A 16276-nucleotide genomic window follows, 5' to 3' on the forward strand; every position below is an offset into this window, starting at 1 on the left:
GCTTGAAAAGAACGGGGGAACATCGACCTCGCTTGAAGGAGGCCGAGGGTTTCTGCTCTCGCTCGACAATAGAGCCAGCTCCCAAAATGAGAGTAAGGTTTTGATGATGATGATGATGACGTCCGAAGAAGCTATGGAATAAAGGAAGACATGAAGACGGTCAACGCATCCCCAGAAGATGCTCTCGACCGAGCCAAACGGAGAAGACAATGCCGACAAGCGGACCCTGTGCCACAGCGGGAACAACGCTAGGAAGAAGAAAGATGTTCCAGGCACGGAGACTCGAGCACGTGCCAGATTTCTGACTTCACATCACTCACTCGGATCCCTTAGCCCTTCTAGAACTTCATATAACTTCACTGTAATCCACGTCACTCACGCTCAGTCACGGATTGGTTAGCACACCGATTTTCGAGACGTTTTTTGGTTTGGCCATGTTTGTTTGTTGTAGTACAGCGTTAGACTGATGGCCTTAATCTAAGTTGTCTTGTGGTTGTTGTTGTTGTTGTTGTTTGACTTGCATCCCACTAGGATTTTTGCACACAGCGTTGGTGTACGGTGCTTTTTCTGCAATATTTTGCTGTCTTTTCTTGGATTTTCTGTTTGCACATAGTCACTTTAATATGTTTTCTTGTTCATGTTTTTTTGTTTGTTGCGGTTGCACCCTATTCAAGAGCCGAATGGCTCACAGGGCTATACCTAATACATGAAACTTGAAAACGTGAAACTTTAGTCAAGTCACGGATGCCGGATGCAGCAGCCGTGGAATGTTCAGCGCACTGAACTTGCAATCCAGAGGTCACCAGTTCAGTTCTATCTCCCGGCGTGGCAGCTTAAAACAATGGGGCAAAGGGCAGTCTATGAATGACGTCACGCACCTAGGGGGGGGGGGGGGTCAGAGATTTGTGACAATGTGTGACGAGGGAGGGGGGGGGAGTTTGAGAAATGAGACGTCACATCAAAATGCGCAACTTTAAATAAATATAGACAACACGTTCTACTTAATTAAATAGACTTTGTAATAAATGTTTTCTCCTACAACATCAGAGTGCAGCGCCACATTAAATACGCGCTACAACGACAATAGTTTAAAGAGATTTGAAGCATGTTTTATTTGTGGGGGTGGGGCAGAGCTTTGTGACGTCATATTTGAGGGGGGGGGGGTCTGACTTTTTGTGACGTCGTGTGACGAAGTGGGGGGGGGGGGGTGGTAAAAACCCGTCCAAAAACGCGTGACGTCATTTATGAACGGCCCCCAAGTTTAAAAAAAAAAATCCTCGCCCCCCCACTCGCCCTATCGCCTCTGTCAACCCAACAGAGGCAATGGGTCTCACTGCGGCCAGTCGGGTCACGCCCACCGCGCTCATCCGCCAGCGGTGGCGCGAGCAGGCAGTTGCAGGGCCGCGCCTTTAACCCTTGACGCTCGCTCCCGATCGCCCGTGAACTTTAGATGCCGCTGTGCGTGACGTGCGGCCCATGAAGTGTGCCGCGCGTATACAACTGGGTACTTAATTCCGAACGCCGTGTACCGACATGCAAGATTGATAAGGCCATTCCTTACTCATATTCTCTCCCCCTCTCACCAGCTTCCTCTCTCTCCCGCTGTCTCCCCGAGGAGTTTAGAGTGCGATGGTTTGCAGAGATTAAATTCAGCCTCGGCTGCCCCCCCCCCCCAAACGCCCCCCCCAACTCCCCCGCCCTCGCCTACCCACACTCCACAACGCACGCCCAATATTGTCCGGTCGCGAAAGCTAAGCAGGGTTTATTGTTTTGGCGCCTGGTTTCCACTGGTAGGGAGCGATGGTTGTTAGGAGATAACGGAGCATCGTATGGCTTGGGCTGCGAGGTGGGGGGGGGTGCAGGAAATGGCAACACAGCATTGGAATAATCTTCTTGGTTCTTTCGGTAAAGTCACGTAGAAGGGAAGTAATCAAATAATAAAAATAAAACATAATAAAATAATTCTCACGACGTTTCGGCCACAACGCAAGCTAGCCGTCTTCAGGTGAAGAATGAAACACTGCCAAGCTTGGAGCGTATATATAATTGGAATCTTGAATCAATCTGTGCGGAGCTTTGAGATCTACCCCCCGAACGTATCCGTCGCCACTGCGGCGAGATGTTAACTACCTCGCTCGGTATGAGCAGGTCGTGGGATCAATTTCGACCCTCACGCCTGCTGTATATTTGGAGTTTGCCTATTCTCTCTCTCCCTGTGCTCGTGTGGATTTTCCTCGGGGTCCTCCCGTTTTCCCCTCCACATTTAGCATGAACATCGCGCCTTTAGAGCTATATCGTTCAGTAAACCTTACCTTGTAAAATAAAGAATTGTCTATCGTTTGGGTTATGAAATTTCCCCCTCTGCAACGAAGATCAAACTCTCACAAAATGTCGATCAATCGGCCAAACGTCCCAATCGCAGGGCCCTCCTGAAAACGAGTCTTGAGAGTCAACGGGGATATCCTTGGGCAAAAACACACACACGAAGCAATTATATACACGGTGAGCCATTTACAGGTGCCCCACTAAAACGAAATGTGTGATAATTAAGTATATGGGGAGGACGAAGCGATTTATTTTAAACCCTCCACACATCTCCTATCGATCTCAATAGACGTATGCAATCTTGTCAGGGTGTCTTCCTAAAACGCCGAGAGCCATCGCTTTCACAGCGTTCAATCAACCGCCGAGAAGACATACGTCGGAGGGTCATTCGAAATCAGTGGCGTATCTATAAAAGGATCACGTTGCATTCGTATTATTATTATTCGCTGTTGATAAACTGAACGCGGCATTTAAATTGCATCTTTGGAAAGGCGACACGCTCCGTGCGCGCCCCGGTGCAGTTGATGTTATTTTCCCAGGTGTGAGAATCCGGGAGACCAGGGATAGCGTCTCATTTGCAAGATTGACCCGCCTCAATGCCACGTCCCAATGACACACACAGACCCACAACCACAGCTGAGCGGGAGAACATTGACATCGGCAAACGTTAAAGGCTGGCACACATTACATGCAAGTCCTCCGTCGAACGCGCGTTGTATTACGCATTTGAATTATTGTTATTACGATGAAGCAAAAACAATTTCCCAGTGAGCAGTGTGACGATGTCGTGCGGTGAGAAGCGTTGTCCCACGCGCACCACGCGGTGAGATGGCGAGACTCATCGTCTTGGTTCTTTCGGTAAAGTCACATTTTTTTCTGGCAACAAAACAGTTGTGTTAAGATGTTAGAACACCAGAGGAATCATGTAACTGCATTAACCGCAATACTTGTGGTCAGAATTCAAAAGGTTTCGAACATCTAAACACAGCTGTTTTGTTGCCAATGAAAACGGGGGAAACCTCTTCTCTTTCTAGATTTGAAGTTTTCGTGACTGCAAGGATTCATACTCTTGTTTTTTTTCGGTAAAGTCACGTGGGTAGAAAATTAAAATAAATTAAATGACGACGTTTCGGGCGCAACACAAGCGTCCTTCCTCAGGTGCGGACAACTTAGCGAAAGCACAACCGCTTAAGTGGTGTGTAGAAGGGAAGTAATAAAATAATATAAATTGAACATAATAAAATAATTCTCACGCCGTTTCGGCCACAACGCAAGCAGCCGTCCTCAGGTGAAGAATGAAACACCACCAAGCTTGGAGCGTATATGTAAGCTGGGTTGGAGGGGGAAGAAGAGCGCCTTGACAAAATAATTTGCATATTAAGAGGAATTTAGCATATTTATGGGAAATGCGTAGGAGGTGGACGGGGGGTTTCAAAGTCATATTATGCCCGTGCATTATGCAGGATTAGCAGCATCAAAAGGAGGGGATGGGGGTAGCATTAACAAAGGGAAGGAATGTTAATGGTATGTAGCCGCAGTTACTAAACAACCACGTAGAAAAACTAAAGTATAAACTACATATTATCATCAGTATACTAAATATTCTCTCCAATAAGCTGAGCTACTAACAGTAAGATATCGTCATTGAGATTACGCTGCCGTTTTACTGTTTCAACTCCCGCACCTTCCCCCAATACTCCATCGTAATCCGCAGCTGTGGAGGCAGCAGACAGGGTTGGTGGACCACCACAGAGGCGTTGTTGTGAGCAGGAGCCCTACCCCTGTCGGTACAGCGCAAATGCGGACTCCACCTGTTCCATCTGTGCAGGATCGAGCATTGCTCCGTCGCACGCGCGGGTTTACTCCGGGCGCTCCGCTTTCCTCGTGCATGCACGAACACGCATTAGTAATTGGCCGATAATATCTTAATATACGGAGGACTGCAGAGCTCGGGAGGGGTGGGGGTGGGGGGATGTGGTGTCGGCTAACCACACGGCTGCCTTGCCGATATTCTGCGGTTCCTCCTCGCGTCTTTGAGCGGTCCTCTCCCTCTCTCTCGAGTCTCGCTCTCGTGGTGAGCGAGCGATTGCTGTGCGGCAACGGTGGCGCGTTACGAGTTGAAATCATTATTATTATTATCATTATCATCAACGTCATCTTCACCATCGTGAGCCAATGTTTACGCACCGGTGGTTTGCGGGAGATGAGAAAAAAAAGTATGGGAAATGCCGAACAAAGGGGGGATTGAAGCAGGCTTGTGCGAGTTCCATTCGGCGGAGGAAGACGAAAGTGGAAAATCATAGCGACGCACACGAGCGCGCACACACAAACCACGATGGGAGCGAGAGAGAAAGACTTTGACTTTTAAACAACTTTTATTGCCGCCAGCAGCAAATGCACTGGAGGCGATTTCAATATGAAATACACACCAGCAAACAAATGAAAATAAACGCTGCAAATCCACGCGATGTGGCGCTAAAAGCAACGCGCACAACACGAAATAAAAGTCACGTGGTGGTGGTGGTGGTCATCTCGCACGCCACGGTGACGAGCGAGCGCTTCAGAAGGTGAACACCACGAGGGTGCCGACCACGCTGGTGCGGAGAGGGGCTTGTCCGGCTCCCCAGCGTTCGAAGAAGACGTGCACATCACCAACGTGGGTGTGGTACATGGCGTGCTCCAGCCGGAGCCGCGCCTTGAGCAGGCCTCTGAACACTGGAAGCATCACAGAGCAGCCGTCAGTGTCACCCTCCAGCATCTTTTTAAATCCTTTATATTAAGTTCACTTGCTTGCTTGCGCGCTTACGACCGTGCACATCTTTCGGTCGTTTTTTAACCCACTTCACGTGATCCAATCGAGCTGACATTTTGCACACAGACTCGTTGTGCGTGACAATTTATTTTCGTGAAAATTTTTTTTCCCAAAATGTTACACTTTTTAGGAAAAAATAAATTATATTTAATTACCGATTGCTTAATGGTGGCAGGCAATCATCTGACCCATAGGTGGCAGCCATCTCAAGCCAGAGGACGAGAGCACTCTAGCCGCCACGCATATAAAGGATTTATAGTGAAACACTTTGTTTTTACGGGTTAATTTGTTTCTCGTTCTGTACACCGCCATCTTCGCCCGAGCGAGTGTAGGGGCAGCAACAATAACGATTTGGTGAGAAAAAAAAATAATCGCCCTCGGTTTGTTGGAAGCGCAACGCGCAACAGACACGGATGCGTGACCACGGCGCAAGGCATTTCAAGGAAATTCCACAAACGAAGTGTCGCTTTGCATGCACTTCACATGTGCACGGTCGAGCATTAGCACCATCGGAATATGCGACCCTGGAGTTGGCCGTACCGATTTGATCTTCCGGAGCGGCGTGACGCCTGCTGCTGTGTATTTGGAGTTCGCGTGTTTCCCTCTCTCATCATCATCACACACACACATGTGTGTGTTTGTGTGGTGATGATGATGTGTCGTAACCCTTCACCACCCGACACGGCCAATCAGCAAAAAAAAAGTTTCACGTTGACAAAAGACAAAATAGTTCACTACTTTAGCCCACCGGTGTGTTGAAGAGTGAATCCACAACATTTACATGTCGGATGTAATTACCAGCGAAACGTCGTACTACTCAAACATTTATAAATAACGCGATCTAACCCAAAAACGTTTATTATGAATAATATTGGTCGCGAAAGCCTACGTGTTAAACCAAAAAAACGTTTAGTCAGTAGTTCACATCCCCCAACTGTGTCTCTGTCCACCCATCGGCGTAAATGGGTCACGGCACACGCGGTTAGTCGACTGGGTAGGTGACGCGCGGTGGGGTAAAGTGTGGGAACTCCACATTCCTCCAAGACTAAATCCAAAAACACCGTCGCGAGAGAGAGAGAGGGGGGGGGGGGGCTCTTCTGTCGGCAGTGGTGTGAGCGAGCAGTTGCAGGGCTGCGCCTTGATCCTCTTGGCCTCATTTCAAATTGAATCGCATTAAAAAGCGGGCACGGGCAATCAGCCGACAAAACCCTCACCGACAAAAACCGACCATCAACGTGATATGGACATTGAATATCCTCCCCAAGTGTCATTCGTTACGTGCGCGTCATTATCTAGCAAGTGAGTATTTGGGCGAAAATTGAAAAAAAGTCTTCGCTATGGTTCTTTCGGTAAAGTCACGTCGGTGAAAATAATATTAATAAAATAAAATTAAAATTAAATATCTTCTTGGTTCTGTCGGTAAAGTTACGTAGGTGAAAATAATAATCTTAATAATAAAATAAAATATCTTCTTGGTTCTGTCGGTAAAGTCACGTAAAAGGGAAATAATAAAATAATAAAAATTAAACATAAAATAAAATTATCACGACGTTTCGGCCACAACACGAGCAGCCGTGTTGTGGCCGAAAAGTCGTGATAATTGTATTTTAATATGTTTTATTTTTATTAATTTATTATTTCCCTTCTACGTCACTTTACCGAAAGAACCAAGAAGATGAATCCCTGTAGTCACGAAAGCTTTAAATCGAAAAAATAAATAAAAATAAAATAAACATTTAATCACGACGTTTCGGGCGCAACACAAGCGTCCGTCATCAGGTGGGGACAACCACAGCAAGAAACAGTTGCTGAGATATGCCGAAGAGATGGAACAGATCAGTGGAATTCTTCCCCGTGACGTTACCCAAAGAACCAAAGAGTATGAATCCACGCAGTCACGAAAACTTCAAATCTCGAATTAAAAAAGTTTTTCTCGCACAATTTTTCGTCGTTATTTGTTTTTACTCTCGCTCGCTCTCTCTCTCTCGCTCCCGCTCGCGACTGGTGATCCTTCGAATTCATCTCACTCGGCTCTCTGTTGACACCGTCCGGGATCAGATGGATGGCGTCCAAGGCAGCCTGATTGAGTTGTTAAGTTCACATTTGGTGGGTTCGGTGGGTTGGGTGGGTTGGGTGGGGTTAAAGCGATTTGGCAGCAGCAGCAACAACAACAACAGCTACGCGAACCCCTGTCCATCACCACCCACCCAACTCCACCGTGGCATTGACCCAAAAAACGAGCTTGGCGGCCCCACTGCGATGATCGACGGACAGCGGATTGGAGCGCAAATGCCTCCAGGAGCCGTTCGCCAATTGTGGGGGGCTTTTGATATTCCCTCGTCCGCTAAAGGGGCGTTTATAGACCGCTATGCGTAATCAGCGGTGCGTAACCACAATTAACAACAACATAATAATTCTGTGGCCTTGATATATATATGTAGAGAATCGTCGACGTGTCTGGCAATGGTCTATTGAATGACAACTATTCGTATGGCTATTTAAAAACAACTGGTCATAAAATGTGTAAAGATGTCTGGCCCCACAAATGCAGCCTCCAACTCTTATCATCATCATAATCATCCGCTCTGTCTCTCGACTGACTGACCCCCTCTATATATGTGGCCATGAAGAAGGGACATTGCCCGAAACGTCGCCCGTTATAACAAATAAATAACGGCCACACCGTAAAAAAAATTGTGTTTTGGTCCAACGTGTTGAGTTTGTTTTTGTTGTTGTTGTTTTCTTGGTTTTTCGGTAAAGTCACGTAGAAGGGAAGTAATAAAATAATAAAAAATTAAACATAATAAAGTAATATAATATAATATTATTATATTATTATATTAAAATATTATATTATTATATTATTTTATTATGTTTTATTTTTATTATTTTATTACTTCCCTTCTACGTGACTTTACCGAAAGAACCAAGAAGATGAATCCCTTCAGTCACGAAAGCTTTAAATCGAAAGTTGTTGTTGTTGTCGTTTATTAAAACCCGTGCCGTGATGCAGAAGCGCACCTAGCCTGGCACAGGCGCCGTGGTGACCGTCACTGCTGCTCAGCGGCTCAGTGACGAACGGCGTTCACATCGCGCCGCGCCGCGATGCAACACAACAAAAAAATTAACCCGTAAAAACAAAGTTTTTCACTATAAATCCTTTATATGTGTGGCATCGGGGCGGCTAGAGTCCTCTCGTCCTCTGGCTTGAGATGGCTGCCACCTATGGGTCAGATGATTGTCTGCCACCATTAAGCAATTGGTAATTTAAAAAAAATGTTTTCCCCTAAACAGTGTAAAATTTGGGAATTTTTTTTCTCACGAAAATGAATTGTCACGCACAACGAATCTGTGTGCAAAATGTCAGCTCGATTGGATCACGGGAAGTGGGTTAAAAAACGACCGAAAGATTTGCACGGTCCTAAGCAAGCAAGCAAGCACGCAAGCAAGTGAACTTAATATAAAGGATTTAAAAACTCTCCATTCTGCGCTTCGTGCGACGATTGCAGGAGACGTTGGGGGGAGGAGGAGGAGGAAGGGGCGAGAGACATTCAGGCAGAGAAAGTCTCGTGGCACCGTTGCCAGGCGATGTGGTTGGAGGAGTGTGGGTGGTTCAAAGCGGAAAGTTCCTTAATCTTCAGCTCGCTGCATCTCAGAAATCGGCGGAGACCGGCATTCGAAGCTGGCCCCATCCCCCCCTCCCTCCTCCAATACAATAATTACCAGCGTCACCATATACTAATAGGGGTTTTCCCCTTTTTTCTGGCAACAAACTGACACCTTTTGCAAGGAATCATGCTTACATTAACAGCAATACTTGCAGTCAAATGCAAACAAAAAACAATACTCTGGCAATTTATGCATTGTCTTTGAAACTGATTGGTCCACACCAGAGACAGCTTTCTTTGTGGACCAATCAGTTTCAAAGACAATGCATACATTATCAGAGTATTATATTCTTATGTTTTTTCGGTAAAGTCACGTAGGTAAAAACATTAAAATTAATAAAAGTAAAATAAAATAAAAATTAAAATCACGACGTTTCGGAGGCAACACAAGCTTCCGTCTTCAGGTGGAACCGTCTTTACCGTGACTTTACCGAAAAAACCTAAGAATATGAATCCTTGCATTCACGAAAGCTTCATATCAGAGTATTGTTTTTTGTTTGCATTTGACTGCAAGTATTGCTGTTAATGTTAACGTGATTCCTTGCAAAAGGTGTCAGTTTTGTTGCCAGAAAAAAGGGGAAAAACCCTATTAGTATATTTTGGTACTGGCAAAGGAGGTCCCATGATGATGATGAAGCGTCACCATAGTCGAATTGTAAATGTCGTGGGTTTACTCTCCAACACAGAGACACACAAAGATCCCCTCCCTATAGCCTCTAACAGACTAAAGGGGCAAGCGCTGCTAGCGAGTAGCACCTACGAAGGCCGGCACGGTACACGAGGGGGTGGGTGGGCAACACCACGCCCCTGACCGCCTTTGTCTCCCCAGTGGCGATGTTTTTACACACCCCGCCAAGTACTCATTTGAGGCTGAGTCGACCTAGTGGAGGCCCCAGGATCGGTTCGGATAACCGTCAACGGTGTTGGCCGTGAGTGGGAATCGAACTCGGGTCGCCGGGTTCGTAGCGCAGCGTAGCGCTAACCGCTGCACCACCGCTCCCCACCAGCCCACACACCGCTATGGTGAAGTAGTCACTCATTGTCACGCTTTGTTTCTGTGACCAACCTTACTTAATTGGCTGTGTCGGCTGGCAGTTAACGCCACTTGCCACCGTGGCTAGGAGATGTTACTGGTAAGAACCTCCTGGTTACACCAGCCCACAGGGGATTATTGCGTCCGTCCGTCGTGCAGGGAGGGGCTGGGTGGGGAACGAGGGGCTGGGTGGGGAGGGGCGGGTGGGGAGGGGCTGGGTGGGGAGGGTGGGGAGGGGCTGGGTGGGGAGGGTGGGGCTGGGTGGGGAGGGGCTGGTCACCCCGTGGTGCCCTTATAAAACTCAACGTTTAACCTACTCACGCTGGCTTGTGCCCGCCCTCACAGTCGGGCATATTTGGGGAATACACCACGCCGCCGTTGACCCTGGCCATTGACCGAGCACACCAACGTTCCTACCAGCTCCCGCCGCAGGAATGTGTTTGTGTGCGTGTGTTGTTGGTCACCCAACCTCTCACTCGCGTGTGCCGTGCCGGCCTTAATAGGTGCTCGCTAACAGCACTTGCCTCAACAGTCGATTAAGGCTATCAGGCGGGAGTTTTGTCTTTGTGTTGCTGGCAACCCACCCCCCTCCCTCCCTCGTGTGCCGTGCCGGCCTTAATTGGTGCTCGCTAACAGCACTTGCCCTAACAGTCTATTAAGGCTATCAGGGGGATCTTTGTTTTTATGGGAGTGCGTGTTTAATGTGGCGCTGCGCTTTGATGTTGTTGGAGAAAACGTTTATTAAAAAGTCTAATTCTTTAAATAGAACGTGTCGTCTATATTTATTTAAAGTTGCACATTTTTACGTGACGTCACATTTCTCAACCGCCCCCCCCCTCTCTCTCTCGTCACACATCGTCACAAATGTCTAACCCCCCCCCCCAACCCTCTCCCCCCAGGTGCGTGACGTCATTTATGGACGTCTCCTTAAGGTCAACAATTAACACGACCCACAACAGCGGTGGATGTTGACACCACAGCGACAGGAATTACGTTTTGCCGCAGCGGCGGTCGAAGCAACGGTCCACTAAACTCACCAACCACGCCCGACGAAGGGCCGTTGACCGAAACGTCTCCTGCTGTAGACGTGTTTTCTTCCTTTATTCGTATTTTTATTTTATTTTTTTAAATTTTATTATTGATTTGCGGGAATCCATACTCGTTGGTTCATTCGTTAAAGTCACGTAGGTAAAAATAAAATAAAACAAAATCACAATTTTATTTTATTTTATTTCTACCTACGTGACGTTATCGAAAGAACCAAAGTGTAAGTTTAAAATAAAATAAAACAAATCACTTTTTTATTTTATTTCCACCTTACGTGGCGTTACCGAAAGAACCAAAGAGTATAATTGTATTATTTTAAGAGCGCGGCGTTGTTGACGCGAGTGCGTTTGAATTTGGTCTCCTGCCGCGTCAAGCTCAGACTGCATTCGACCGCGTGGCTTATGGATTCGCGTTCACACGGGGGACCCACCACTCCCTCAACGCAATCCCACCGTGAGCTTGAGAACAGAAGTCGCACTCTGTAGTCAATCCGCCTTCTCAAATTGCTCCGGCCGGCCGCTGCGTGAATTGAAATAGGAAGACGACGTTTTTCCAAAGTCGGTTTCTTAGCCCACCGCAGAGCTGCGTTCATTTACATATTTGTTTATTTAGATTTTCTACACTTCCTCCATCTCCCTCCCTCTATTCAAATGCAAATTAAATCATTTACACATTGCACACGCACACACACGCACGCACACACACGCGCACACGCACACACAAACACGCACACACAAACACACACACACAAACACACACAAACACACACACACAAACACGCACACACACACACACAAACACGCACACACACAAACACACGCACACAAACAAACACGCACACGTACAAACACACAGACACAAACACACACAAACACGCACACACACACCCACAAACACGCACAAACACACAAACACGCACACACACAAACACACACACACAAACACACACACACACAAACACGCACACACACACAAACACACGCACACGCACACACACAAACACACACGCATGCACACACAAACAAGCACACACACAAACACACACACACGCACACACACACACAAACACGCACACACACAAACACGCACACACACGCGCACACACGCGCACACACACACGCACACACACACACAAACACACGCGCACACCCAAACACACACACCCAAACACACACGCATAAACAGGCACACACAAACACACAAAAACGCACACACACAAACACGCACGAACACGCACACACACACAAACAAGCACACACACGCACACACACGCACACACACACGCACACACACACAAACACACACACAAACACAAACACGCACACGGACACACACAACGGAGCGCTGCAAATACAATCGTGGACCGTGGGGACGCGGCGTTGGTGTCAAGTAACGGGACGTAGAAGCGCAGCCCCTGCAAGTGCCTGCTCACTCCACCGCTGGACGGAATCGCCTCCGCCGACTCTTCCACGCGCCGAACAGACGGCTCGAGAAGCGACGGGACCGTCAGAATCAGAACTTGCATTTGTATCGGAGGAATCCGATAAGCTATGAAGCTCTTTCCCCACCCACCCCCGACCCCCTCCCCATACAGATGTCCAGTAGTTTCATCGCACACTTTGCCCCTACCACAACGTCGCCCTGTCGATCATCGATTACCCCCCCCCTCGTGTCTACACTGCTGCTGCTGCTGCTGCTGCGTGCGTGGACAGAAGCGATTTCGGGGTGGATTTAAGAAATCGTTATCGGAGGAAGAGGGAGGAGGAGGGAGGAGGATGCCGTCGGACTGCGAGAAGGGCTGCGTGCAGAACGAGAGCGAGAGAGCGAGAGAGTGAGCGAGAGAGTGAGCGAGAGAGTGAGCGAGTGAGTGAGTGACCGAGAGAGTGAGCGAGAGAGTGAGCGAGTGAGTGAGTGACCGAGAGAGTGAGCTAGAGAGTGAGCGAGTGAGTGAGTGACCGAGAGAGTGAGCGAGAGAGTGAGCGAGAGGTGGGGGTTTACATAAAGCAAAGTTATAAAACAAATTTTTGTTACGAAATGATAAACGAAGCAAAGTGCCGACTACACCGAGCATCTTCTTGTTTCCACTGATCGTAAAATAACAAGGAGGGAGGAGGAGGAGGGGGGTGCAGGTTGGATTCCAACCGGCGACCCTCAAGATTGGAGAGGTCAGCGACGAGCCGCTCATCGTTACGTCGCGGCCACGTGGCTCGGGCTCTGGTTGCAAAGAATTCAATTCGACAACACCAGCCACCACTCACCACCACCACCACCCACCACCCACAACCCACCCACCACCACCACCATCATCATCATCGCCATCATCACCACCACCATCATCATCATCGCCATCATCACCACCACCACCACCACCCACCACCACCACCACCCACCACCACCAGCAGTGGCTTGATCACGGCTGACCGCGATGATGGTGGTGGTGGTGGTGATGGTGGTGGTGGTTGGTGGTGATGGTGGTGGTGGTGGTGATGATGGCGATGATGATGATGGTGGTGGTGATGATGGCGATGATGATAATGGTGGTGGTGGTGATGATGGCGATGATGATGATGGTGGTGGTGATGATGGCGATGATGGTGGTGGTGGTGATGATGGCGATGATGATGATGATGGTGGTGGTGGTGATGGCGATGATGATGATGGTGGTGGTGATGATGATGGCGATGATGATGATGATGGAGGTGGTGGTTACGACGATAAGAAGAATGGGATTACGACGAACGGAGATGGGTGAAGCCGGCTGACCGAGGCCGTGCGGCAGCCTGTCACGGGCGCGTTCATGTATTTGTCTAATCCGTGTGAAATTCGAGGTTTGGGTTGGGGTCATTCAAGCTGCACCAGAGCCCGCCAAAGCCTCCCGTTATCTCGACAGTGACTGGTTGACTGAAAGCACTTTAATAAATGCCAGCTAATTACATTTTCACGGCGTGGAATTATTTTATTTTTTTACGGGTGTGCTTCTGCTGCTGCTGCTGCTGTACAGATCACGGTTGTGTTTGTGTGTGTGTGTGTTTTCGTCAGCCAGTCATCTCAGTCATCTCAGTTAGTCGACCCGTGGCACCTGCTGGGTCTGCCCCGTGATCTCTTGCCAGCGGGTGTTCGACACTTCACGTGGCCTCAAGGTGCACATGGCCTGGCACAAGCGTCGTGGTGACGTCAACGCCACTTAGTGGCGAATGGCGTTTGTTGTTGTGTTTTTTCATCAGCCAGTCATCTCAGTCATCTCAGTCAGTCGACCCGTGGCACCTGCTGGGTCTGCCCCGTGACCTCCTGCCAGCGGGTGTTCGACACATCACGTGGCCTCAAGGTGCACATGGCCTGGCACAAGCGTCGTGGTGACGTCACCGCCACTTAGTGGCGAATGGCGGTTGTTGTTTCGTAGTTGTACTCACCGCGTCTCGCTCGGAACGTCCGACGTTTCGCCGCACGTGCCGGGAGTGTCAGTGGGCAGCCGTGGGGCGCTTAATGTTTTGCGACGCGGCGGGTGATTGTCCCGATCACAACAAGAAGTGACACGTCATGCTCTTAGTTCTTTCGGTAAAGTCACCTTGTAGGTAAAAAAATTGAAATTAAAATTAATAAAAAATAAAAACAATAAAATCACGACGTTTCGGAGGCAACACAAGCTTCCGTCTGCAGGCGAAACTGTCACAGCAAAATATCTGTATCAAGTGAAGAGAAGTCCCAGGAGGGTACGGACCTTATATACTGGTTAGGGGGGCGGAGGAGCCAGGAAGGGCCGCATGAGAGGAGGAGTTGTGAGATGGTCAGTAGTGTCACGTCATGGCCATGTTCTTCTCTAATTAGTAGAAGGCCTGGGAACGGGGGAGGGGTGGGGGGAGTTCGGTGGAAGTGGGGGTGGCACTGAGACATCGTCAGTAGTGTGAGGGTGCACCACACCATTTGAAACCATTGGTGGTGGGGTTTGACAGCAGCACAATGATGATGATGATGATCGGGGGTCTTGTCACTCTTTGTGTTTTGTCGGTGGTGGTGGGGGGGGGAGGAGAGACTGCACGTCAGGGGCCGCAATGAAGGCCACCGGTTCGAGGTGGTGCGTGCGTGCGCTCTTTCCAGCGTAGCCTGATGTCGAAAATTATTGATCGCGTGACAAGCCCAGCTGAAACATTGAGCCGGATCTCAATTATGCCTTCATTTAGCACTTCTCGATTTCGTTTGAGGTCTTTTTTTTCTTCTTCTCTTCTCCCACGATTATCGGCGATCTTTCATCCGATGCAGGATTGCGTGGGGATGTTCGCGGCTTGGAGGAGGTCTACATCCAGCAGAGGATTGACCATGGTTGGTATGAGACAAATGTCAGTTTTGGGGTCACAGGCTGAGAACATCAAATCGTGAAACAGGGCAACTAAAATAAACTGTTTGATTTATTTTACCAGGTAAAGCACACGGAGTTGTGTAGGTTGTGCAGTAGCAGCGTGGCCACCACCACCGTCACCACCTCCACCACCACCACCACTACCGACACCACCACCACCTCCACCAGCACCGCCACCACCACCTCCACCACCACCTCCACCACCACTACCGACACCACCACCACCGCCACCACCGCCACCACCACCACCACCACACCACCTCCACCACCACCGCCAACACCACCGCCACCACCACCGCCACCACCTCTAGTGAGTGGGAGTAGCATTTGGTGAGTGTCTGGTGAGTGGTGATCGGTGAGTGTTTGTGCGGTCTGATGATGATTGTTGGGCGAGCGGTGAGTGTCTGGTGAGTGTGAATGGTGGTTGGTGAGCATCTGGCTGGGGTCAGGCTGCTCTTGATCGCGTCGAAAACAATACCAATGTATCTACTGCTGGACGACAATCTCAACCACACCGTGTCAATCACGATGATCGCTTGATCATACTTCCCCACACTGGTCAGTAGGGCGATGCAAGCTGTGGCCGGATATCAAACTCGGTTCGACCGGGTTCATGGCGCAGTGCGCTAACCGCAGCGCCACCACTCCCCCGAGACGAAAATGGGCTAACATTTCGGATAATTGCTCGGAAGAAGGGTGCTCAGTAGGGCACTGCCGCTGCTGCTGTTGCTGCTGGAGTTCCTTGATGTTGTATTTGCTTTCAACTGAGAGAATCGGTAACACAAGCGAATACATATGTGCACGGGGAATTATCTAACAACATGAGAGCTATAGTAATAGGTTTTTTACCCTTTCAACTGGTACAAAATTTACACCTTTATACAAGGGATCATGTTTGCAATAACCACAACACAAGCAGTCAAAATGTAAACAAAAAGAAACAACTCTGATAATGATAATGATATGCACTGTCCTTGAAGTTGATTGGTCCACACCCGAGACAGCTTTTCTTAGAGCCTAGTCTCCATTGGTGTTGG

Source organism: Lampetra fluviatilis, chromosome 59 (genome assembly GCF_964198595.1).
Source record: "Lampetra fluviatilis chromosome 59, kcLamFluv1.1, whole genome shotgun sequence".
Classification (NCBI taxonomy): Eukaryota; Metazoa; Chordata; class Hyperoartia; order Petromyzontiformes; family Petromyzontidae; genus Lampetra; species Lampetra fluviatilis.